At 38.3% G+C, this 26562-nt stretch overlaps 1 protein-coding gene across 1 annotated transcript in view; it reads right to left on the bottom strand.

The window, feature by feature from the left end:
• The window catches only part of Dip-lambda (Dpr-interacting protein lambda), a 152304-nt gene that overhangs the window by 71018 nt on the left and 54724 nt on the right, over positions 1-26562 (bottom strand). Inside the window, exon 3 of the mRNA XM_076797330.1 lies at positions 5580-5626. The gene's annotated coding sequence lies outside the window, so the exon portion shown is untranslated. The remainder of the gene's footprint in view (positions 1-5579; positions 5627-26562) is intronic.

Below are 26562 nucleotides of genomic sequence, written 5' to 3'. Positions count from 1 at the left end.
CGAACATCAATGACAGTCCTACTTCATTCTTATCATAAGCAATTTTCTAATTGATAAATTGAACTTGTCCTGATTTTTATAAAAAACTATAAAACTTTGTTGCTTTTAATGGTTTTTTTGTGAAAAAAAGCTAGATAATTTTTCAGATAATAGAACAATTATCTAGCTGCTAAGTTGAATGTTTACTGATTTGTACATTGAATGATGCTGTATATGGTTCGCTTCAAAATATTTACATAATAGAGAATTCATATATTGTCGGTTCGGATAATCGAAGTTCGACTAAATCGTGGATTAAACAAGTAAATGCAATGCAAATGGTGTCGTGTTTGGTCTCATTTTAACCAGAAAAATGTCGCGAGTATGTTGGTGAAAGTTTCATAAAGGTATAATTGAAAAAATCGAGAACTCTTCTGGGTCCATATAGGGGCCCATTAGTATACAATGTTGGGAAAGTATTCCACAAGGATTATACTGAATATTCTATGAAAATTTTGAAAAATAGATTGTTTTCTCGTGCCAAGGGTATGTAGCCCGTCAAGGATAAGAAAAACGGCGGGCCCTAGATGAAAATTCTTTGGGAATGAAATTGCGCTATCTCTCACTCAGTGAAAATGATTATCTCAGTGACGAGGGAGGGTTGGAGGGTTTTGATCCCACTATTATGACTATAAGGAGTAATAAAGCGGGTTGGAAGGGTCGAGTTTTCGTTAAGCCCGACTAAAAATGGAGTGGAATCCATAGGAATCGGTGGAGACATTTCGAAGGAGATGCGGTTTTCCCCATCCGGCCGTCATCCTGGAAACGAGTTTTCCGGCGAGAGCGCTCGGAATTCCCCAGTCAGGAATTACTATCGTGAATTTCATAGCAGGATGTTCGTTAGCAGGATTTCTTTTCCTCCGGTCGACCAGCTGGCCACTCGACTCGAGTGCATTCTTATTCAGCCGTTTTCCAGTCATTGTCAGAAATCCTCTTCGTAAGGCGCGATTCATCATTCGTTTCGGGACTCATCGCCCCTCGGAGAACGGGGCTTCCGGCGCGATTTCAATGGCCGAAATTATATCCCCGAAAAATCCTTTTCCGTTTAGGGAGTTTTAAGAAGCGTTTCGTTACTCACGATCTTCGTTATTTTTGCGATTTTACTTTCTGTTATTGGAATTCGGATCGAGCGTGATCTAACTCATATGTCCCTAGGATGTTTCAACCGTTGTAAATTCGTGAAAACAATTCGCACAATAATCTACCTGGGATTATTCTGAAGCTTCGAACTTCTACTTTTAACGAATTCTAAAGCACTTTTTCACCTGGAATACTTTTACACTAGAAATGATGCGTACAAGCGAACAATGTCTTCTTCTTGAAAATTTTTCAAACTCGTATGTCCCTAGGAAGTTTCACCTGTTGTAAGTTCGTGAAAACAATTCGCACAATAATCTACCTGGGCTTATTCTGAAGCTTCAAACTTCTACTTTTAACGAATTCTAAAGCACTTTTTTATTTAGAATGCTTTTACACTCAGCATCCAGCAAGAAAGTGAAGAACGTTCTTTCCACGAAACTTTTGCGAATTGAAATGTCTCTCTCTCTCTCTCTCTCTCTCTCTCCCTATGGAGTTTACAAAATTCTTCCCACCATAACTTCGTAAAAACAACTCGTACAAGAATCATCCTAGGTTCATTCTAAAGCTTGACACTTCTACTTTTAACGAATTCTAAAACACTTTTTTACCTGGAATACTTTTACTCTAGAAATTAAGCGTGGAAGCGAAGATTGTCTTTTTCTTGAAACTTTTTCAAACTTGTATGTCCCTAGGAAGTTTAAACTGTTGTATATTCGTAAAAACAACTCGTATAGTAATCTACCTGGGCTCATTCTACAGTTTGAAACTTCTACTTTTAACGACTTCTAAATCACTTTTTCACCTGGGCTACTTTTACTCTAGAAATTAAGTGTGGAAGCGAAGATTGCCTTTTCCTGCAAAATTTGACAAACTTATATGTCCCTAGGAACTTTAACCTGTTGTAACTTCGTGAAAACAACACGCGCAATAATCTACCTGGGCTCATTCCAAAGCTTGAGACTTGACTTCTAGAGCAGTTTTTCACCTACAATGTTTACACACTAGCAATTAAGAGGGGAAGTGAAGGATGTCCTTAGCTCAAAACTCTCTACAAATAATGGTGTCTACAGTAACCTGGCGAAAAAAATCGTGCAACAATGTACGCGGGCTCGTTTGACAACTCGAATCCCTTTTTTACATCACCACCGTGGATTAATTTTTTTTTTTGGATCGCGTGTTCCCGAGCGTAACAAGTAAAAATAGTGCCGAGAGTCGTCCGACTGCAATCACCGATCTTGTAAAAGGATTTCGGGGAGAGAGAGAGCCGAGGCGCCGTAGATTTTGAGAAGTTTTCCGAAGAAAAAGAACGACATCAGAGGGAATTGTCGAAGTGATTTTTAGCTCGGGCGAAACTCTCGGAACAATCTGTCCATTGAGATTACGTTCCTCTCGGCAAATTGGAGAATTAAAGGGAATGGCTTTCGTTCGACGTAGCCTGCGCTTTAATTCGATAACTAGAATGCAATTTAATGAGATCTAAAAGCCAGAGGGATTCGAGCGTGAAGCACTGGTAGAGCTGAGGGGAAAAAAAAGGAAAAAGAGAAGACCTAGCGCGCGGAAAGTTCTGACGTCGCTGCCAATGTTTTATACATAACTTCCGAACTATGACTAACTATGTTAATTTGAAAACGAAGCGTCCACAATAAGCCCAACGCGTATACAACGTTTTTTTCTCGCTGAAACGGTGCGCCCGAATATTTTGTTTTCTCCCCTAAAAGCCAATTAAAAATATACAGGGACTAATACAAATATTACAACCGTTTGTACAAGTTGACAATTTTGTACTGAAACATTTAATTTTTCTATGAACTAGTGATGTCTGCATAGTTAAAAAATTATTTTCTCGTGTTGGGTTTTTAATAGTTTGCGGATATTTAAGGAAAATAGAAATTGTCCAGGACAACGGTCAAAAGCTGGAGTCAAATGACAATGTATTTCATCCTTACATTTTTTTAATGTAAATCTTTAGTCTGCGGCAATTATTAAGTATAACAAGATTTTCTAGATCCACTTTCAGAGTTTTCGGGATACGTTTCGGTTGATCTATGCAAATCAGGACAGGGTTTCGAGTATTTTCCGCGGCGACGGAGTCATCGAGTTACGCATGCATGACATTTGCATCCGCGATGCAACATAGATTGACGAAAGATGAACTTGAGGGTGCCGGAGTAACAGTCGAAGGAGGAGAAAGGCTTGACAGGAGCGAGCTAAATGAAGGCTCAGATTCCATCAGCGTCGGATGAACAGAACCCAGCACTAATCCCGGCTTCCTGCGTGGAGGAAGCCGGAGGAGCTGAACGCCTCGTTGCTTTCGATGACTTTGTTAGACGGTGGATTGACTTCGTCAGACCGGCTGTCGAACTTCACCCGAGATGCATACTTTTGAGTTACAGCGCGCCAGCGATAGCGCGGGCTTTAGGTTTCCTCACTGGGGAACAATTAACACTGACGCGACTAACTGAGGACGTTGTAAACTTGTTTTCAAAACTACTGGAGGAAAAAGAGAACCTGCGCAGGTGATAGTAGAAAGTTCGGGCTTTCAAATAAGCGTGAGTGCATCGTCGTACAATTTTTTTTGACGAAGTTACGACACGTCAAACTTCCTAGGGACATACGAGCTCGAAAAATTTTCAAGAAAAATATCCTTCATTTTCCCCGCTTCATTTCTAGTGTAAAAACATTACAGGTACAAAGCACCGTATGCGTGTTAAAAGCAGGGTTTTCGCCCTTCAAAGTGAGTCAAGGTACATTGTTCTACGATTTTTTCCCACGAAGTTACAACACTTTAAACGTAAACAATTTTTCCCCTAGAATCTAGTGGATTCTGTAAAAGCGGGAAAATCTAACCTCGCTACACCGAAATTCGCACTACAATTCTTTGCTACATTTATTAATACGGATTCGAAGAACAAAAAATGCATTTGCAAAATGCAAAATGCATTTTTCTTTATGCAAAATAAAAATTGTTCAAGTCTATTGTACGAAACGACGTACCTATGACTGAAGTACGTTGTTTTATAAAAATTGCAAGACTGAATTTATTTATATTTCTCGCAATGTTTATAACAATCTGTACCTCAACAAAGAAATTGATTAAATAATTTCTAATGGAATCATCTTTGATATAATTAATTATGAGATGAATTAGTTTGAATAATTTTAACAAGTCTCGAATAATATAATGACATTGATCGACATTATTATTATTAAACATTAACTTTTTCCACTAAATAAATGTCTCCGGAGCTAATAACGAAGAAACACGCAAAGGACGCGTGAATTGGGATAGCCGCAGTTACAAGAAGGCGAAACGGAAATTGCGCTACACCCACGTTAATTGATTCCCCGATGAATTCGCATCAGACACAGTTATGGGTTGCGCCATTATGTCTCGGTTTTCCATATTAGTCAATTCAATTACGGAGCCGGACATACACGTGTACCTGGGACCAGAGTACGTCCACATATCCCACGATTAATCAACTTGTTCAGTTGGTCGCGGTTACATGTTGGATATACCGGGTTCGATCGATTCGAATAAATCCCTTTGAAGTCGCCGATATATGAAGTATTATTCGAGGAATCTGTTACGAGAGGGAATTTAAATATCTATCGCGTGCCAAGCGCGCGCGGTCGCCTGCGGTAAGTGTCCCGGTTGATCTGAGCTACTATGACTGCTGTCCACACGGTATTTCAGCGAAAATTTAATTTTAATTATTTAATTTAATACTACTTAATCTGGTGCATTTGAAACAATGTTAATTAATTTAATTTTTGGGGCTCAAATATTAGAATTTGAATATTGAAAGTAAAAAGTGAATATTTAAACGAGTACAAAATTGTTTGAAGAATTAAAAAATTTTTAGGCCCAGTCCTTTGAAGGTCAAAGTGAAGTGAAATCATAATTTGACACTTAGTGTCCAGAGTTAAAAGTTTCATTAACTCAATTAAAAGTTCATATCAAAATAATGTATATATCAAAATTTAACTATTAAAAAACTGTAGTATCCAAGGTCACTTGGAGGTCAAACGTTGATTTAGTTAAATGCATGTTATAATCATCAGTTATAACTTACAGTTAATCAAAATTCTTGTTACATCATAATTATTTTTATTTTACTTTTCCGAATGAATTATTTCTCTTGCATTAATATTAATTTACTAGGAGCTGTAGGCACAAGTTGTCTCTCATGGCAATTTTAATTTTTCTAGTTCAAACAATTTGTGCGTTTGCAATTTCTGTACCACTGCAGCCCGGATGGATATTGAATATTGATTAATGATTAAATATTGGCCAAACTACAAATCCACTTCGGTGTAAATACATTTTCGGTTACGTGGAATAAATATTTACACTGAAAGCAATGTGGATTTATCATGCTGATCAAAAAATTTAGTGGTTTTGTTTACGTAGACTGTAAACGATAAGAGAAGCATGTGCATGTTTAACTATCACTGACCTGTATAGTTTCATCAAAACTGCAGGAGGTTGGCTTTGATGTTCGTCCTGTAACAAATGTATAATAATATTAATGTATAATTGATAAACGATAAGTACGTTATAATAGTACGATACATATTTTATAAATGTTATTTACAATGGAATAAAACAGTTTACAAAAGTCGAGTGTTATATTTCAGATGGGTAATTTAATTCTAATTTTAACTCGAACTTATTGATACTTTCATAGTAATCCTACATTATTCATGACATAACACGATACTAATATACAAATTATACTATTACACAGCAATTATACTTATACATCTACAATTCAGATTATACACAGATTATACAGATCAGTACACTCCACCCTCAATTCATAAATTTCGAGAGCAAAACCGGAACTTATCAAAATTGTGAAAAATCACAGTTTGCAATCTTGAAAATCAAATCAAAGAAAAACTAACAAGAAAATACCATAGGGAGTTACACAGATCCTTGAATTAAACTTCCCTCGCCAAGAAAGCCCTCCAAAATCTCAGCAAACAACGCTGTGGCCTTCATTACACCTGTTTACCACGCGTTTAATTTCCTCGCGGACGAATCTCCTCTGAAATGTGACAGACAAGGTCCCGCAGTGTTATTGTCACAGACCGCCATCTTTTTTACAGTGGGTTGTTTCGAGGAAATGAACAAAGCTCGAATGTGACTGTTAACTTTTACAAATAAAAGTTGTCTAACGAATTTTTAACTGCAAATCGCATCTTTTCTTTAAATTAATTTCGTACATTAAAACTTTCATTCCGTTGCGAGAGCTTAGTTTCATTATTAATAAATGTCCTGAAGGACCACATACCTTTGAACAAATATTTAACGCTACAACTGCAAAATCATGATAACAATAAATTCACTAGAATTTGTTACATAAGCTTCATCGTTGAAGCATTTCTTATAATAAACATTATACGAAAACTAAATAAATTTGATCATTTTAAAATAATTATATCACTGGTGTACACTGCTTCCAGTGTTAAATATTAAATTTTTATGAAAGTCTCACAATGTGTATAATCCACACAGACCAACAAAACGTATTTTGAAAATTTCCTAAAGGTTGTAAAATACAACTTTTCTCTGCAATTCCGATCGGTTGCAACTTTTTCAAAACTTTTTATTCGCGTCATGTAGTGAACTAATTCGCGATACATATAAATAATTTATAATTTTTCAATTGTCCGAATATTCATGGGAGTGGCTTTATCTTGAAAAAGTATTCATTTTATTACCGGATAAAAGGAGGCAAAGGAGAAGTCGCTGGACGTAGCTTCGGTGTGAACGTACCTTTAGGCTGTTCCTCAAGAATGACGTAACAGCGAGAAATCATGAAAAATAAGAGCGTGGAGGCGAGTATGGGGCCGGGGAGGGTTTCTTTTCTGTAATTCTCGTATGTTTTAGATTCGCAGCTGTCCACGCCGGGTGGGTCTATTCCTGTTGCTATACGAGCGCGTGTCTGTGTTTTTCCCAGGGATTATCTGATATCGAAAGAAAATGCGCCAAGGGACACGGCCCATGCGGTGCCCGTCGTCGAACAAATAATAATAAGCTCCGGAAGAGCCTTTGTCGAGGGGATACTCGAGCATAGGGGTCGTTGCCACGGCCGGACTTCCCTTCCGCTTCTTTATTTTATTCTTCCATCCCACGACTGACTGACAACCTCCTATCCCGGACGCATGATCCAACTTTCTGGATTTCGGGGAAAATCTTCGGCCGGGAATTGACGATGTTTAATCTGGTGTGAGTTTGTTGCGGACTGTTGGATAGAGGTCTGTCTGCTCGTATTTTAAAGGGAACGCCCGAGCCCTTAACACTGTACAGTTGTTCCATTTCATTCTTCCAGGCTAGACATCTTGAAGAATACGGGAAACGCGAGTCGGCAAGAACTAAAGGAAACTTGGGTGGATTTAAAAAAATTTATCATAGATTCCATCTTATGCAAACAAAATCGTTTGCGTCGATTTTTTGACAGAAATGTTAAATTGAAACGTCTTCGAACATTTACCCTTACCTGCCGAAAACTGCTTTAAACGCGCATAACTTTTGAACCAGTGATTTCCTAACGTTAATACTTGGCTTTTTGTCATTTTCTCGTCAAAATCTACGGGATTGTATAAAAAAAAGTCCAAAATTTGTGGTCCCCTAAGTTAAAGTTTAGACCCTTTGAATCCTTAAGTAGTCCACTCAAATTTATTCGTGGACTTTGATGACTTTCTATTCACCATTTCCAAATTTATATTCCATAAATGTAATTTAATCGGATCATTGTATTTTCAATGTTTCTTTAAAGGACCACTCGAGAATTTTACCATAAATATATAAAATTTGCAGTGTAATTATTACGGCGCATTGTCAATTTTTATAGAACATTTCAGTTTCAACTGGTATCACTTTCGACGAAAGTTTTCGTCCTTACATAAAGCCGTTGCTTGAATGGGATCTCCAACCATTTTAATCGAAATTCCGAATTACTACGACGGTACAATGACTACCAAGGTGCGGAATAATTAGAACATTTGATCGTGGAGCGGGATAACGGGAGTGCAGCGATATTTTACTTCGGCCGTTCTAACGGTGCGCGGCCGGAGGTACATTCCGAAAATAATGGGACTTGTTTAAACACCGATGTAGATAAAATGGAACGAAAGGTGATAATTTTGTTGTGCCACATCGCCGTTGCTTCTCATTGTTCCGCTTCTTCTTCTTGTTATTGCAATTCGTTAATCTGATTTGTCGCTTCCCCCCATTGTTCAAACGCAGGTAACACAAACTGCATAATTTAGTCAACTTGCACAGTTTCCAACCTACTATTGTAATTTATCACGATGATTTACTAATCTTTCCTCTGTTTCACAAAGTTCGCTGGATAAACAACTGATATTTCCAAAATTTTATTTACCATTTTATTTTATTCTTTTTTATTCGCCACTTTTATTTATTTATTTTTTTTTTTTTTTTTATAACTGCCACGTCAGTGTGACTGACAGTGATTTTTGACTAGGTTTACAAATTCATTTTTGTTGTCACATATCCAGATAAACCGAAATTTATTAGGATCTTTAGAATTCAAAAGGGTTAAGACAGCATCCCCTATAATACAATTTGAATTTCTAGTTTCGGTTTCATTCGTTAAACTACACTGATTTTGCAAGAACCTCTGGAATTGATTTCTGGCATTTAACGTGTTAAAGAGTCTCAACTCATTCGGTAGAATTTTGAGAAAAGTATGCGACGTTTAATCGAATACTTTTTGCCACCGGTGGTATAGTATCGTGTCCGAATATTAACGCGAGTAGCTGCGCATCCCGACACTGTCGCCAGATGCTCACGCTCTGCTTGTATTTCTTCTCGCACGCGCACTATCCGAAGCGTAGATAGGTACCTGTAGATATCGCTTTTCAGGGGGTGGTTATTCCGCCGCCGACGTCGATTGACTCCGCCGCCAGAATTTCATTTCACACTTTCCCCGATGCTTCTCGCGTAGACCTGTCCTGCGTATAATAAGTTGCGATATCATAACGATACCGTGTTCGGGAAATTGAAATGCAACACACGGAACGTCGCGCCGCGCCGTCGAAGGTGAATCTAAATAACCTGGCCATTATCGATTTGACAGAAATCCTGACGTACCTTGTCCTATTGGATGTTTATTGCTCGCCACTTTCCGCGACATTGTCTACTTTCACGGCTAAAATCCTAGTAACAAACCGATCCTTCCCTTTTGCGTCCGATTCGCCAAAATACATTCGAAATGAAAAACTTCTTCGGAGCCGTTAAACGTAGAAGTTTTAATCTTCCGAATGTGTCCGGGAAGATTGTTGTACGAGCTTTTTTAAAGTAATTACATTGAATTTTATCAATTCTGTACAGGCATTTGCAAAGTTTTCGAGGAAAGAACGTTCTTTGCTGTCTTGCTTAATTGCTAGCGTAAAAGCGTTCGAAATAAAAAGGACTGTAGAATTCGTTTAAAGTAGAAGGTTAAAGCTTTATAATGAGCCCAGGAAGACTATTGTACGAGTTCTTTTCACAATATTACAACAGGGTAAACCTCCTAGGGACATATGAGCTTGCAAAATTTCCAATGGAAAGTCATTCCTCACTTCCTCCTCTGGTTCCTAGGGTAAAAGAAATCGAAATAAAAATACCGTAGGCATGTTAAAACTAGAAGATTCGATCTTTCAAATGCGCTTAAGCAGATTGCGCTACGATTTTTTTTTACAAAATTACAACAGGTTAAACTTCCTAGGGACATGTGAGTTTGCAAAATTTCCAAGGAAAAGATATTCCTTACCTCCTCCTCTGATTCCCGGTGTGAGAGTATTATAAATAAAGAAGTACTGTAAAACTCCTCAAAAGTAGAAGTTTTAAGCTTTACAATGTGCCTGGGCAAATTATTGTACGAGTTCTTTTAACAAAGTTATACTAGGTTGAATTTACTAAACTTTGCAAAGAGATTTGAATTTGTATAATTTTCAAAGGAACACCAGTCTTTGTCTTCTCACCTGATTTCTAATGGAAGAACATTCTAACTAAAATATTTGATAGTTCACTTATTTCCACGTAACAAAGTTTTAAACAATAAAATGAACTTTGATGCGTTGTTGTTCGATATTGTTTTTCGCAAAATTTAATCGTATCAAACATCCCCCGACGATGACCTGAATATTTTTATTAAACAATTCCAGCATCACAATATTTGCGAAGGTTCAAGGCTGAGAATTTTTCGAAAGCAAATATTTTAACCACCGAATAGAGGCGCGTGGTCTCATATATGTTGGTGTTTCATTTCCGGCAGATAGTTCGTTCATAGATAACAACTTCCGCGTTACAGGCAGCCTTTTTATTGAAACATAATTTTTTCCAGCGTCACTATGAAAGCATGAACTAGTTCAAAACCAACAAATCAAAATAAATTAAAATTAAGTCTAAATTAAATCCGATACGAAATTCATATGGCTTCAAAAACAAAAATTGCTTGATAAAATATAATAAAATAAATATTGTTCGATCCAATTCGAGCGATTTTTTTCATTTATTTTAGAAACAACTTTCTATAGTATTTTTATCTCAAAAGTGTTTTTCTGAAATATTGTTTTCAAGGATTCTCGTGCAGCGGGTTTTTTTTTTAATATTTTGTTGGTGAATTAAAATCGATAGTCTGTATCACGTGGAAAGGTTACGTAGATCCAGAAGAATGACGAAAGAATCTGTTGAAATCTGGGATCAAAGTGATGGAACTTTGATCCAGGGATTCACCAGCATCGTCCACGTGCGCCTGTGTTTGAAAAATATATACATTTCCTCGCTCCACACTGTATCGATGCAATACGAACGCACAGACTGCATACATGGTCTTATGAAAAACAAGCTTCGTTGATTCGAAAATTGAAATTTTTGCTATATGAATTTTCCCTCAATATAGTCTCAAAAGAAAGTGGAATTTTTTGAAAGTGTGCATTTACACCGTTTTTGATTGCATAAATGATATTGGACGATTAAAATAACTATCGATTTCATGCACTTATAATAAAAATGTCTAGATCAAATTCAAAATGGTGAACGTATTCAAAGAATTTGGAAACACCTGCGTTATTTTCGACTTATTAAAATCATTAATGAAACAAATAAATTCAGCTCACATTGCACAATTTTTACTTTAAACATCCGCAATCTATTCGGTAATAAAATTATCTTTGTAAGCTAGAATATGCATTACATTTGTAGTTATAAATAACAAAATTCATGTGAGGATATTCAACTATGTTTTAAGAATATACAGTAATATTTTTAATGAAAACACATTCATTCGATCCAAAGTTAGAATTAGGGTTAAACTTTACCTCAGGAAACCAGAAATTTTTAACTTTTTTAAATGTAATCCTGTAGATTTTGGCGAGAAAATGCCGAAAATTCAAGTTTCAATCGTAGGAGATCACTTGTTTTTGACAAATAAGCAGTACCTGTTTTGACAAACAAATCTACCGACATTTCCGGAATATACAGTAATTTTTTAAAGAAAATATACTAATTCGGCCGAAAGTTACAATGAGAATTGTGTGCATTTGTAGTAATTTTTATCTCGCGAGTCGAAATCTTGACACACAATCTCGAAACCAAGCGACATAAGTTCCCCGGAAAGGAACGAAGCAATAGTAGTCGGGTCACGGACGGCAAGTTTAAAATTAGAATTCCATGGAGATGGTAATTGCATGCATCAACGAAGAACAGTGCTCGTAGGAAACTTTTAATTCGGCAATTGAATTAAACGAGCGCGCTGCGTTTAGGTCTAGGGGTGCGTGTGTGTGCACGCACACTGCGAACACCTCGGGGACAGTTTCGATACCGATTCGCGATACATCGATCGGGACTAGAGAGACGTTCGCGCGCGCTGTGCGAAGTCATTTTTGAAATTCGGAAAAACTGCGTTCCCCCGCGAAGAAAAAAGAAAAAAAAAACAATCTAGATCTGGGAGAGAGAGCGGTGGGGCGGGAAATTGCGCGCGAGGAGCTTTTAATTCCCTCGTTTCATTCAATGTGAATTGCACTCCTGGCGTGCACGTTCGCGCAGCCGTTTATGCACGCGTGCACGTGTAAACGCGGTTCGATGCACACACGGGCAAATGTGCCACTGTCTTGACTGTTGCTGAATGACGAAATGAAATTCCCCGCGAAAGAGAGAAAGTGCACTTTTCCCGGAATATTGGAGGCAGTCTGCAGAAAATTTCAGATAGCAAGATCAGTCTTAGGAGCGTGTTTCTCGAGTATTATTCAGTAGTTTCGTTGACGACCACACACCGCTGCCACGTTACGACTAAGCTACTGCTTTCGACTCAAAATATTCGTTTGTTAACGAGACGATTATCTAGGGTTTATCTTAAATGAAATCTTAGCAAGCTTTTTGTATTTATAGTGTTTGAACGATTAAGTATAAATTCGTGAAACTTTTTATACATTTAAACAGTGCTTTAAAGAACGTATAGAAATTTTTTCAGTTTAAATGATTCGCTTGTTATTCACTGACGGTAGTTTATTCGAAGGAAGTTCAAGAAAATTGGAACCCCCGCCTTTGGGATTTTTATTATTTAAACAGCTCGGTATAAATTTGTGAAACTTTTTATACATTTAAACAGTGCTTTGAAGAACGTACAGAATTTTTTTCAGCTTAAACGGTTCGTTTTTTATTGAGAGACAATAGTTTGTTCAAAGAAAGTTCAAGAAAATTGAAACCCCTCGTTTGGGATTTTTAGTATTTAAATGGTTCAATATAAATTGGCGAAACTTTTTATACACTTAAACAGTGCTTCGAGGAGGATACAGAAAAATTTTCAGATTAGAAAATTCATTTTTTCGCGAGTTATAATAATATCAATCGAGCTCGACTCAAGAAGATTAAAATTACTTGTGAGATAGATCAGTTAGAAAGAACGTCTTCAGCGATTTTTAATAACTCTATACCTCTATATAAATTTGTGAAACATTTGCTACACATAGATAATACTTTAGGGAACATATAGAAAAATTTGTAGTCCAGGAAATTCAGTATTGCGCAAGATATAAATATTTGAATGACTTATTGTATAGATTTCATGTTTCTAAATTTGTCTAAAAAGCAACTCTGATTTTTCTGGTTTTAGAGGTTATCGAATGTCGATAATTACTGTACCACCCTGTATGTGGTGTGTATATACTCTTCGGGATTCAATATATGTATATATGTCAGACGCATAAACAGTCACGTACAATATTACTGGTTAGAGGAATCAAATTTCCGTTACTTCGATCCTGGGTTTCCCTGATCCTATCACCTTACTGGCAAAGTTGAGGATTATATAGCCGGCAGTGTAGAGATATACCAAATACCTGCCGTTTCCATACTGTATATGCCGTAGAAAATCATCCGTTAAATTTAAAACCCGAATTCTCATGCTTCATAGTAAATTTTCCCAATATTTCATTCAATTTTTAAAAATCGAACAACAATTATATCAACACTCAATATCTAATCTATAATCAACGATTGTAACTAAACTATTTCCTTAACAATTGCAACTACGTACTTACAGTATCTAATTACCAATCACAATTGAAATGTCTCATTTTCAATTGCAACTAAAATATTTAATCATCGATCACAATTATCAGTCATTTCAATTATACAGTTGTCGGTTGCAATTTTTAACCTATTCTGCATAAAATAGCAATTGACCGAGATAACCAGTAATTTTAGTTGTTGATTGGATCGATGATTGCATTACATATTCCATCATCGATTGTATTAATAATTAATTATAATTAGAGTTTCTTTCGTCGCGGAATGGATATTTGATTTTCCGTTGATCAATGATGTTTTATCGATCGATTCGAGGATGAAAGGGTTTATTTCCGAGAAACTGATCGAGATTAGGATTACTGGTAGGCTCGCAACGCTCATTGCTCGAGTACATTATTGTTGGCGCACTCATCTCGTCTGTGTACGACGAAACACTCGTACGGAGGGTCCCCTATGGCAAGAAAATAAAAGAAATTTCCTATGGAAAATAGAAGAATGGAATACGTTTTACCCAGTTGATATCGGAGAAATTCTTACTCGCTTTTTGTCGATCGAGACCTGTGCAGTTTCAGACGGAGCACGTACGTCTCCGTCTCGATATAAAGTAGCGTGTATCGATTCCTAGACGATTGGTTACTTCGAGTCCAAAAATGGGTTGGAATACTGGCAAGGAATTGTTCTCGATTGTTAAAAAATTCATTCTTCGTGCTGAATCTTTTTGTATACCTTCTCCAAAGAGTTACGTAAATGTTCCAAAAGTTTCATTAATTTATACTCGACAGTTTAATTATTAAAGACGTTTAAAGAAGTCCTTTTCCATTAATCGACGATCCTCTGACTGCAAGTAACTTACTTTGAATTTGTTGAATATAAATTTATATATCTCCATGAAAAATGAATTTTCCATGATGAATATTTTTATATACCTTCTTCAAAGCGTTGTTTAAATGTATAAGAAATTTCATTTCTTTATAATTTGTTGTTCCATTATTAAAAATTCTTAAGGAAGTTCTGTGTATTTTGTATGTAAGTAACTTGAATTTATTGTAAACTGCTATATTTTACTGAAAAATGAATTCTCCAGGCTGGAAATTTTTCCATATTTTCTACACAGCGCTGTCTGAATATGGTAAAAATTTTTAAAATCAATACCCAGAGGTATAATTATTAAAAATCAAATAAGACCACCCCTTTAACTAATCGATTCCCCAAAGACATATCTTATTTCTGATGAATAGAAATAATTATATCTTCGTAAAAAATTAATCCTCTGGACTGAAAATTACTGTAAACCATCTTAAAAGCTCTATCTTAACATATAAAAAGTTTCAAAGATTTACCCCCAACCGTTAAATTATTAAAAATCCTTGAAGAGACTGCTCGAACTGATCGATACTCCAAATAGCTTACTTCGATTTTGTGGACTGCATAAACCATTGTGCTTGTTAACAAATGAGTTCTTTAGGATAAAAATTTTTCTATGCGTTCTTCAAACCCTTGTTCGCAGTAAAAGTAAATTATGTTATCGCACTCAACATTATTACAAGTCGTATGTTTGTGACTGGGTCTGCACCTGAGGACCGAGCCAAAGAAAAATGAAATGATATGTCTCCTGCAGTTGTGTGTGCAACACCTTTTCCCTCTGTTACTTTACATAAAATTCAGTGAATGCAAATGTCCAAATTGTTCGATCAATTTTTATAAAATTCTATATACCCCTAAATTTTGATAAACGTCTCCAAAGAATATCTCAAAAATTTTCTAACAAATACTTGTAATTAATACGTTAATAATACGAAAATGAAAATTCCTTTTCTTTCATTGACAAATTAAAGTGCATTTTATTAGGAGGACATGAAATTGCAGTGAGTCATTGCAGGAAGATTGCATTGAGATTTAGAATGGAAGTACTTTGTACTTCCTGTGCTAGTTCATCAAAACAGAATGTAGGATAATACGATAAAAAGATACTTTGAAGTTATTGCAACACTAAAAAACTACCTTGGCTTTCAAACAAATGGAAAAATCAGTCGAAGGCAATTTTACTAAACTAAACAAATTCAAAGCTAAATAATGTATGCAATTGCTTTACAATTGTTGCTGCATTTCGACGACAAATTTTCTATATTTATGAAAAAAATGAGTCCGAATTCAAACTGATGAGAATACGCAAAGAACTTAAAGATACTGTTACATTACTTTCAATTTGTTAAAATTATTAAGAAAAGCAATAATGTCCGTGTACCTCCCGCATCTTGCAATTACTGCACACTATGTGTACTATACAAAAGGAAAGGCACAGACTATACATTATACATAAGGTTGTACATTGACGTACATTTAAAATAGTCTATCGTACAAGTCTGACCAAAATTGTCCTATTCCACTTACACACTCTGCAGAGTGTCCACTCGCTCGCGAACCACGAATTTCCAAAAAGAAAAGTATCTACTCTGAAAAAATTCTTTTTGGGGAACACCTGACCCGGAGCGATACGCTTGCGCGTTGCAAGGAATCAACTCGAGAGTTAAATGAAATCAGAGGTAGGGTGGGGGGAGGGTGGAGGGGGCGAGGGTAGCACGCAAGAACACAAAATCAACGGAAAGATAAGTTAACGGAATGTAGAAGGAAACGAGGAAATAGCCGTGTTGTTGCAGCAACCAGCCATGGAATGACGCGGACAGAGTGCAGCAATTTCGTGCAATACCGCTGGAATACCGGGCGTTTCGGGAATGCGAATCAGCATTTCCCTGGTCGGCCGCATTGTCTACACCTCGATCTCCTTTTCTGTAGTTGAACCGCGTTTCCCTTGCATTCTTCAGATACGCTCGCTGCGAGAGATGCCCCCGTGAACTGCAGGGGCGGCGTCGCTCGGGGGTGGCTTCCAGCGGAAGAGTGAAAAAAGGGGGTGGATAAAACGAAAAATGATGAACTGAGGCGTGGGTGAAGGGTATGAGACAATGAGAAAGAGCGAGAGGAGAGGGGAGAGGTAGAAGAAAGAAAATAAGGAGAGGAAGAAAGAAAAAATGCGAAAGAAAGAGGGACGCAGGGGGGGGGGGGAGTAATGGGGAGCGATCCTGGAGCCGATCCAGGTATGTACGAATTTATACTATGGATAAAATTCAAAAGTTTCCCCCAATTTCGATCATATCGTTACGATCAAAAATGAAAAAGCAGAATTTGTCTACATTATCCAAATCTATGCAAAAAACTCAGTCGAAAATATAGAAAGAATTTTTTTAGTACCGGGCTCCGTTTTCGAGAAAAACGAATTTGAAATTCAGCGAATCTGTTGAGCAAGAATGCGCATGCGTGTCTTAAAGACTTTTGAACTTGATTTTCTCGAAAATGGAGCCTCGTACGAGAAAATGTTGTTCCACATTTTCCGTGCAGTTTTTCGCGAAGAGTCACCCTACATCGATTGTATTATAAATCTTAATAATTAATCGTTTGTAGTGTCAAATCAAAAACTATGAATAGCTTAATAATTTAAAGTACAGAATTTACTTCCATGTAAAAAAAGTGCACCAGAATAAAATAAATATTTTTCCTAGAATGCTCCGTCTCCAAGAAAAATGAGTTTAAAAATTTTAGGAAACTTGCAACAGGAATTTTTGAACTAGATTTACTTGAAAATGGGACGTCGCACGAAACACATTCATTTCACATTTTCGATTCAGTTTTTCACGTAGAATCAGATCATGCAGTTCAATTTTAACTTTTGCTCGCATACAACCCGCTTTGCTCATTTTAATAGTGAAATACGGTTATGGAAGACGTTCTACACGATGTTAACCACTCACGCAAAGTTAATTCGTCGTGCCAGGTGTCTCGCGACGTCCACTATTATTCCGTAGACAACGAGCACGTTCACTGTCCCGTGTAGTTCCAAAGTTAGGCGACTTGACACGGCAGAGATATTTTTCAAAAGAGAATTGAAACTTTTACTAACACGCAGACACATGTTTCATACTGGCAGACACGAGTCCAAAAGTACTATGGTATGTTGATAAACTGTGACCCAATGGTAATGAGAGAAAGAAACGAGAAATTTTACCCACGAAATTTTACCCACAAAATTGGAACTCGCCTAATCGGGATACGATTTGAGAGCAGTGTAGCTATTTCAAGAATTTTTAGTTATAAGCATTTTTAAGGAATATAGTATTTCTCAGGTAGTTTTAATGCTGGCATATTTTTATTTGGCACATTTATAATTTTTTTTCCAGACGCGACTCGAATATTTTGACGTTCTCTTTTTCATGACTCGTTTGTATAGATCCTGAGTATGTCTTCCGTGTGGATTAAAACATGTCATTTTCCTTAATCTGCTTTAACTGTCGGATAGTGGAATATTTGACAGTTGGACAGGAGACTGAACTGGGTCGTTTAGACGCCCGATAATGCTCATTATTTATTGATCACTGAGTAATCGTCCCCACCACGTTGCATTCTGGGTTGTCCAATCTTATTCTGAAATAAATCTTGCTGTTATAGGAGGTGCCGAATGACATAATTTAGGTTTACGTCTTCATCACTTTTATTATAAAACCCCTAAGTGGTTCATCATTGAGCGTATATATTTGTCAACGTTTCGACCATGTCCTCAAATTTTTGGGGCGAAGAAAAATCAAAATCAAATTTTCTACAAGCGATTAGATACACGCCTGAAAAATATTCCACGCTTAGCATTCCAGACCAACTATACGATTTTTGTCCAACTTTGGGATTTTTTGCCGCGAAGTTACAAAGTCTAATCTGATGAAACTTTTTGCAGAATTTCGTCCACATTTCGACAGTCCGCTGAAATTTCACCACGAAGAAAATATCCAAATTATGCTTGTTAGGACTTGCCGAATGTCATAATTTAGGTTAACGTCCTCATCACTTTTATTATAAAACCCCTAAGTGGTTCATCATTGAGCGTATATATTTGTCAATGTTTCGACCATGTCCTAAAATTTTTGGGGCAAAGAAAAATCAAAATCGAATTTTCTACGAGCGATTAGATACACGCCTGAAAAATATTCCACGCTTAGCATTCCAGACCAAGTATACGATTTTTGTCCAACTTTGGGATTTTTTTGCCGCGAAGTTACAAAATCTAATCTGATGAAACTTTTTGCAGAATTTCGTCGACATTTCGACAGTCGGCCGAAATTTTTCTCCGAAGAAGATACCCAAATTATGCTTGTTAGGAGGGTGTCATTAAGCCCACCCCGCGGAAAATTGATCAAACATCCGAAGTTTGACTGCGTCTGACGACAGTCGGTTTTCAATGGTGTTCGCGATCGAAGACCATCAGGGGCCGATCGTTCCGACGGATTCCTTCCGTCGTAAACCTCTCGTGCTCCCGTATATCGTATTTCGTGAAGCTTGCGCGCGAATCTCGCCGCGCATCATTCGTTCTCGTAAGTTCAGCATTCGCCAGGCGCTTCCCTTAATGGACGGCGAATCAGCGACGCCAATCGTTCCCCTCAGCTTCCCGGGGGCAGATTGTCGTCGTCTTCTTTCGTCCTCGGCGCCGAACGTGCAGCATCCGGTCTCAATGGACACGGTTGCAGTACTCTCTTCGAATCTCGGCTATTCCTTAGGATCGAACTCGGCTCCCAAGTTTCTCCGTAAACATACAACGATTCCAGCTGGCTCGATACTCCCCTGGTTACGCTGATTCTCCGGGGAAACACGTATGCCGCTTTATGCTGCGCCCGCGGTCCAAGCCCACCCCAGACATTTTCATTTCTGCGCTCTGGTCGTACTTTATCATAATTTTCCCGATATTTTCGTTCGTTACCTCCTCGCCGTTCGGCAATTTGCGATTTCAGCTACGTTAGATGATTCTACGCGGAAAACTGCATCGAAAATGTAGAAAACGATTTTTTCGTACGAGGCTCCGTTTTCGAGCAAATCGAGTTCGAAAATCGCGAGCAAATTGTCGCTGAATTTTCGAACTCGATTTTCTCCACAACTACGCCTCGTAGGGAAAAATGTTATTCTATGTTTTCGACTCGGCTTGTCGCGCAGGATAGTCCTGTACCTTTGAAAGTACAACATATCGAATTTCATTAATTATATTGTTAATTAATTTCAGTATCTTGGAATGTATCGTAATCACGCATGAAACGTATAATAACGATTTTCTGAAGTTTCTCGTGGGTTTGAAACAATTTATCGTAAATAGTGACAATTAAGTTAATCAAATTCATTTATTGTTAGTCAGTCGTGCGATTAGTTACTTAATAATTACAGAGGAAATACACACAGAGAAATACCACGGAATTTCCGTGCTTCTCTCGGCGAACTAAAAGGAGAGTTATTTTCCACCGATGTCCATTACTTCACGATAACAAGTTAATTAGATCCCTCTGGTAACTTGATTTAGTCAGTTTCGAACTTTCCCGCTCTATTTCTATCTTGTAAAGATTTCGACGTACACTCGAAAGAACTTTCAACCGTAAGACCTCATTATTGAGTGCAAACTGAAATGAGGTCCGACATTATACCGGGCGTACTGCATTTAGTATAAAGGGGTCATAACGTAATATCTTGTCACCCAGGTGAATTCATGTTTTTGATCGTGCAAAATACCATAAAATAAGGATGAGTTCTTTTTACACCATATATTATTCTAATTAATAGAATTTTTTAAAAATTATAATAAATCAAGATTTGATGATAATTTAACAAATATACTTAAAATAATAAATTCAAAATAAGAAAAATAGATTATGTTATTGAATAAATCTATGAATAAATTTTAGTTCAATTTTTTCGAACCCAATAAATTGTCTCCATACCTTGCACACACATTTTGCAGAAAAGTCCGATGGCGGGCAAGGATTTTGTGAATTGTGTGCAGACAAGATGCAAGCAAAACTGGGAATGTTACCGAACGTAACAACACACACGGTGGCGATAGAAAATTTTACGGCGGTTCGGAAAACACGAAGCGGCGAGAGTCATTTGTCACTATCATAACTCTCTTTCTCCTGGCTGGCAAGCGAAACGTGCGATAGCCACGCGTCGATATCTTTCGGCTACGACCTCTATGACGGTTTGTTTTACACCTCCGTAACGCGCGTGTTCTTTTAAAGACTTATGTACCGAGCCGGGGAAACGCATACCTATAATTCACGTGATTTGTAGACCCTCCGTTCTCGACTTTTCGCAAAACGATTCCAGCGCAACGGCTCCATACGAAGAAAAGACATTTTTATACGAGTACCAACAAATTCGTAGAACAAACATGATAAAACGCCACGTTTCAAGCGTTTAATCGCATTATAGCACTTTTACTTAACTCCCCACTGTCCAATCGGGTTAAACTTCATTTTGCCAAACCAGAAATTTTTAACATTCTATTATACAATCCTGTACATCTTGACGAGAAAATGCCAAAAATCTAAGTTTCAAGGTCAGGAATTCACTGGTTTAAAAGTTATGCGCGTTTAAAGTTGAGACATATGTTTTCCCAATATTTAAGAATTTGATATGCGATTTTACGATTGGAACGCTACAATTCGATTTTATATTAAATTATGTTTCTATATAGAAAAAATTGTTGAATTTCTTGGTGTTTTTGGTTATACCTCTTATGTGTGCCAGCCGATGGCAGAAAGAATGTTGGCCCCAGCTGAAATTGTAATTTTAGCGACTTTGTTATTAACGAAGTAGGCCAACAACTGTTCGCCGGCGTGACTCACCGTACACAGACAATAATTGAATAGCAATTCTAGCGACCGCGGGTGTGTAATGGAACGAAAATGCCCGTCTCGTGGAAACAAACAGAAACGAATGTAAACGACCGCGAGTGCACAGCCAGGTGGCGGCACGCCGAAAATGAGTAAAGGCTTAGCTTTCGCTGACCGAAACTAAACGGCACGTCATTAGCCACCGGTAAACAACCACGGCCGCGCCGGTTTCAAACGTTTTCATTCGAATTACACGCGGCCCGGCACTCTTAGTTTTTAAACTGTCACGTGCTGCTACACGCCACATGAAACGTGCTTTGCACGTGACGTTCGCTCCGTCGCGACACGTCAAAATGTTTGCGCTTTAGTAACATTACAATGTGTCGCACGAAATCGCGACATTTTTTCGTATTACTGAATTACCTGGGCGATAGCGAAATTGTTCGTTTAATTGTAAAATATTTTCCTAGTACTCTGAGAGTCGATGTTAAACAGTCGTTACAATTGAATTTCCAGGATTTGTTCGAAGTCTTATGGAAATATTATTTTCTTAGATCAGATTTTTAACTCGGGGTCAAAATGGACCCAAGTCCTGCCAACCGAGGTTAATCTATCGATCTCATCACAGTACTTTTTAAAAATATATTTCAATTGTGTTTTAATCTATTGTTCAATTACTTTTTTTATTATTTCTCAATTATTTTCAAGTATAGTTTCTACTCGATGTATGTCCATAATCCTAACCCTAACGGGGTATACCCCGTGGTAGTGGGAATAGTTTTGGGACTTTTATCGGCTAGATATTTGCGACATATATCGAGTAAAGACTGAACTTTTCAATCATTCTCGTCGATTTTCAATACTATTACACTGACTCTTCAGTTACTTTGTTTATTTTTCAACGATTCCTCAATCTTTTTAATTATTTTCCAATTCTCAGAAATTACGTAAATTATTTCTCAATTCTTTGAAGACTGTTCCACTCATTTCGCCGAATTTCGATTCTTTTAATTATTTTAAAATTATTTTCCATTTTCGATGATGTTCCGGTAACTCTTAATACTGTTTTAATCATTTCCATTATTTTTCCATCGTTTTTAAATTATTTATAATCATTTTCGAATTCAATTATTTTTCAATTATTCTCCACGTTCCGTTCAATCATCGTTTATCATTTTTCCGTTAAAATATTTGCGTTTGTATAATATTACAACGTGTGATATGAAATCGCGAAATTTTTCCGTTACTGAATTTTTTACTTCGCCGCATTACATTTCAGTTACATTCGAAGTATATAAATACGTTCAGTCAGAGAGAAAAATATTCTCGCCGAAGCCTAACACTAAATCAAGCCTTGAACACAATAAACGCATAACTTATCCATTACGATGGATCTATTTATTTTGTGGCTGTCTATTCTTACGTAGATTACTTCCGGACAATTAATCTATTTCATCGCCTGTAATACCCTCTTCCCGAGCCAGCAATCGTCACCGAGATTACTTCTTAAACAATCTATTTACTCGAGGAATCCGGCAACCCGTTTCCAGGACATAATATAATTTCAGAAACGTGTATTTCGTGTATTCCATCAGATTCTTAGCATTCCGGTTTCGCGAGTGCCTCGGGCACCACGAATAGACCCGTGCCGTACAGTTCCGTAGCCAAGCGGGATCGTAAAAAAGTAATCGTTCAATTAACTTTCCAACGTTTTTCCCTGTCGGTCAAGTGTACACGATCGTTCGCGATGCTTTATGGTCGCAGTAACGCGACCCCTGCGCGGGCGGATTTCATCGGTTTTGCACCGGGGTTTTGGTTCTTTTGCGAGCGAGCGAGAGAGAGAGAGAGAGAGAGAGAGAGAGAGAGAGAGAGAGAAACTCTCCTCGAAGCGGAGAGCTGGAACTTCCCCGAGCGAGCCAGAAACTTTTCCTAGACTCGAAATAATTATCGGGTCCGGCGCGCCGATTATTCCCGAACTATGCGGCACAGAGAGTCGATCAACAGCTTCCTGGAAGACCATTGTCCGTGGAAATATCCGCTGTGTACTAGTCCTCGAACGCTTTCTGGAATCCTGGACCTCTACACGTGCACGCCGCAGGATAGCCCGGTAAATAATTAACAATTTTAAGCAGAGTAGTGCCCGCTTAAAGCTCAATCTATTACGTTCAAATTTGCACGACTCATACCCACCCATGCTACTCGGTGCTTCGAGCTCGGCGGAGCTTCGTCTTCGTAGATTCGCGATAAGGTAGAGTGACTACATTACCGACAAAAAATGCTTTTACGTGCATCAACTTTTCGTCCTTAAATAAGAATATTTTGTCGCCGGTAAAGGGCTCATTCGAAAGAGGAAGGTTCAATCTAGCGCGCGCTGGTCATGAGCTAACGAGATTATGCCGATATTTGGTAATATAAGCGTTAGAAGTAGGTCAAAAATTGACGATGTGCATGCCGTGGAATCCAAGCATTTTTATGCCATTGGATGAGTTTTCTGGACGAAGTCGAGACCAGCGCGCACTAGAAAATATCTCCAGCTACAAATTGAGCTATATTTTGTCTCGATTCTCTGCGAAATAAAGCCAAAAACTTCAAGCACGTTTCTGGCAGGTCAGAATTCATAATATCGATAATACAGAGCAAGAAATGTGACAAGTTTAGTCACAGATTTAAGACACGTCGGATCAAGACCAAGACGGATCTTAAGTCTGTGTCTGAAGGCTGTGAACGGAAATTATTAATTAAAAAGTCACGTGACTACCCCGGGCCCTTAAAAGACAAGCTGAATAAAACTGAGACAGACGTACTGTCCTGTACCCACCGCTGACGCTCCAGTAGGCCAACGCTTAGGCTTTCACGTCACACGTTGCATAGTATGTGCAACCGCCAATAGAGCTGCTAGAGGCGTGCCCCTTCCACTCTGACCAATCAGCCCCGCATTCCTCTCACCACACTTCTTGTGCGGCGCGCACAGTACTTCAGGTGCCCCGCGAACGTAATAGGAAACACGCAATAAAGAAAATTTTAAATTTCAAAATTTTTTACTTACCTTTTCAAACGTAGCACCAGTGGATTGCTGAGATTCTCCCGATTAGCCGCTTCGCTCCCATGGACGTGTTATGTCGCGACGCCGATACTTTTCGTATAAGGTCACATTGTTAAACTTTTCCACCTTCCGGACAGTGGAACGTCATCGTCACTTGAACTCCCGTGAACGACTAAATGGATACTGCTGACACAACATGGAAGCAAGCTAAGTGACCCCAGACCGAGCAAAAACATAAACCGTTTGTTTACACGTCTCTGGCGTCGCACGAATGGCATCGCGTCGCGGTGTAAGGGTCAATTATACTACGCAGGTCAGACGTTGAGGGTGTATAAGGGCTAGATACAAAAACAAACGAGAACGAAATTCTTTAGGCAGAATTTACCTAACACGTCCAAGGCGTCGCACGAGCGACATTGTGTCCGAGATGACACGTCTGTGACCGCATGTAAACAGTATCGGCGTTGCGACATAACACGTCCGTGGGAGCGTAGCGGTTAAAACGAGTCCAAACACGACGTAAATACGACTAGTTTTATAGACTATGCAAATAAAAAAATTAATGTATGAAGTTCATAAAGGTAGATCGATTTAAGTCATGTTCGGACTCATTTTAATCGGGAGAATCTCGACAATCCACTGCTACTATTCTTGAAAAGATACGACAAAAGTTACCGAATTTTAATCTGTAAACCTCGATGAAATAAAAAAATTTGTCAATTTATCTTAAAACTACTTTGAAAATAAATGTTGGGGTCCCCCCTTCCCATCAAAAGTTACACCAAAAAATGTGACGCATACTAAAACATTAGCCCCCTTAACCATTTAATTAAAAAACAAAAATTAAGTCGATATACTCATCAGTAGACTGCGGATCTATATTTTAAAAACCTGACACCCTCAAATTATTTAAATCTTTGTCTATCCAATATTCAAATCCGCTGCCTATTCGTTAGACTCTGAGAAAGCAGCTCTTGCGACGCTTTACTCGATACTTAATCATTCAGTGTAAATAACTCGCCAAAAAGTGAATCTGAAGAACCAAAAATTTTTCCACAGCTTCTCCGAAGCCGCATCAAAACGCACTGAGAGTTTCCCCGATTTACACTCACCCGTTCGATTGTTGAAAATTCCCGAATACCCCGTGTTCAATTTCAATTTCATCGATGTCGTTGAAAAATCGATATACCCTGGAAGTTCTCGGGCAGCACGCAGAGCCGAAAGGTGTCGGCGTATCTGCGGGCAATAAGAGTGGCCGGCAACGTAACTCGGTAGCGGTCTGATAGAGGTTAAGTATGTAGTTATCGGGGGAGGGGGGAGCACGTCGTGTCGGCGAGTTTCGTCTTGTTTCAAATGTTTATTCGCGGCGCGCGCTCGTAGTCGCGAGACCGCGGCGAAACTAACACGGTTTCCGGGCGATTTTGTCCTTGCAGGTTGTCCGAATGAACCGGCGAGAGCAACTCTCCGCGGATGTTTATGGCCGGGCGGCGTGTAACGCCATCAAGTTCCACAGTGTACACACGGTTTCGGGCCGGTGTACGTTTAGCATCTTGGTTAGAACGCGGCCCGCCGCGAAACGTCCGACATAAAACTATACGATGAGCTATAATGGACTTCCCAACGACTCGTTGCTTCGTATTTTCGCGACTTGATTCGCCCGTTTCACGGCAACTTTATCCCGACCGGCATATTTACAACCTTCTGCGACTCGAATCGCAATTTTTCCCCCTTTTTTTCTTTTCTCAAGCGGGACAAGTGCCAATAAAAAATTACGTGACTCGAACGGATTATCGAACAGCCTTTTTAAAATATGTATGGTGGTTAGGGGTGTGCGAGAACTCGACATATCGGGAACCCGATGGTCGGAGCGAATCAGGAAGAAGTCGGGTCGGGTCGGGTTCCCGAAAATTTCGAGAACACAACATATGTCACTCTTGAAAATAATTCGTGATGGACAGCATTCTTTCAATTTACGATAAATAATTATTTATTTCTGCCCCATTCCTATTAGTGGGTTCTTGGAATTTTCGGAAATTACAATTCTTTAGGAAATCCCGACACTTTCGAGAATCTCGAAATTTTCGGGAACCCGTCCCGAACCCAAAAAATTTCGTGTTGCCGACCCGACCCGATGTTTCGGATTCCCGCACACCCCTAATGGT

This window comes from Halictus rubicundus, chromosome 11 (genome assembly GCF_050948215.1).
Source record: "Halictus rubicundus isolate RS-2024b chromosome 11, iyHalRubi1_principal, whole genome shotgun sequence".
Lineage (NCBI taxonomy): Eukaryota > Metazoa > Arthropoda > Insecta > Hymenoptera > Halictidae > Halictus > Halictus rubicundus.
Note: the sequence above shows the minus strand (reverse complement) of the source record. Positions and strands in the feature narration are given on the sequence as shown.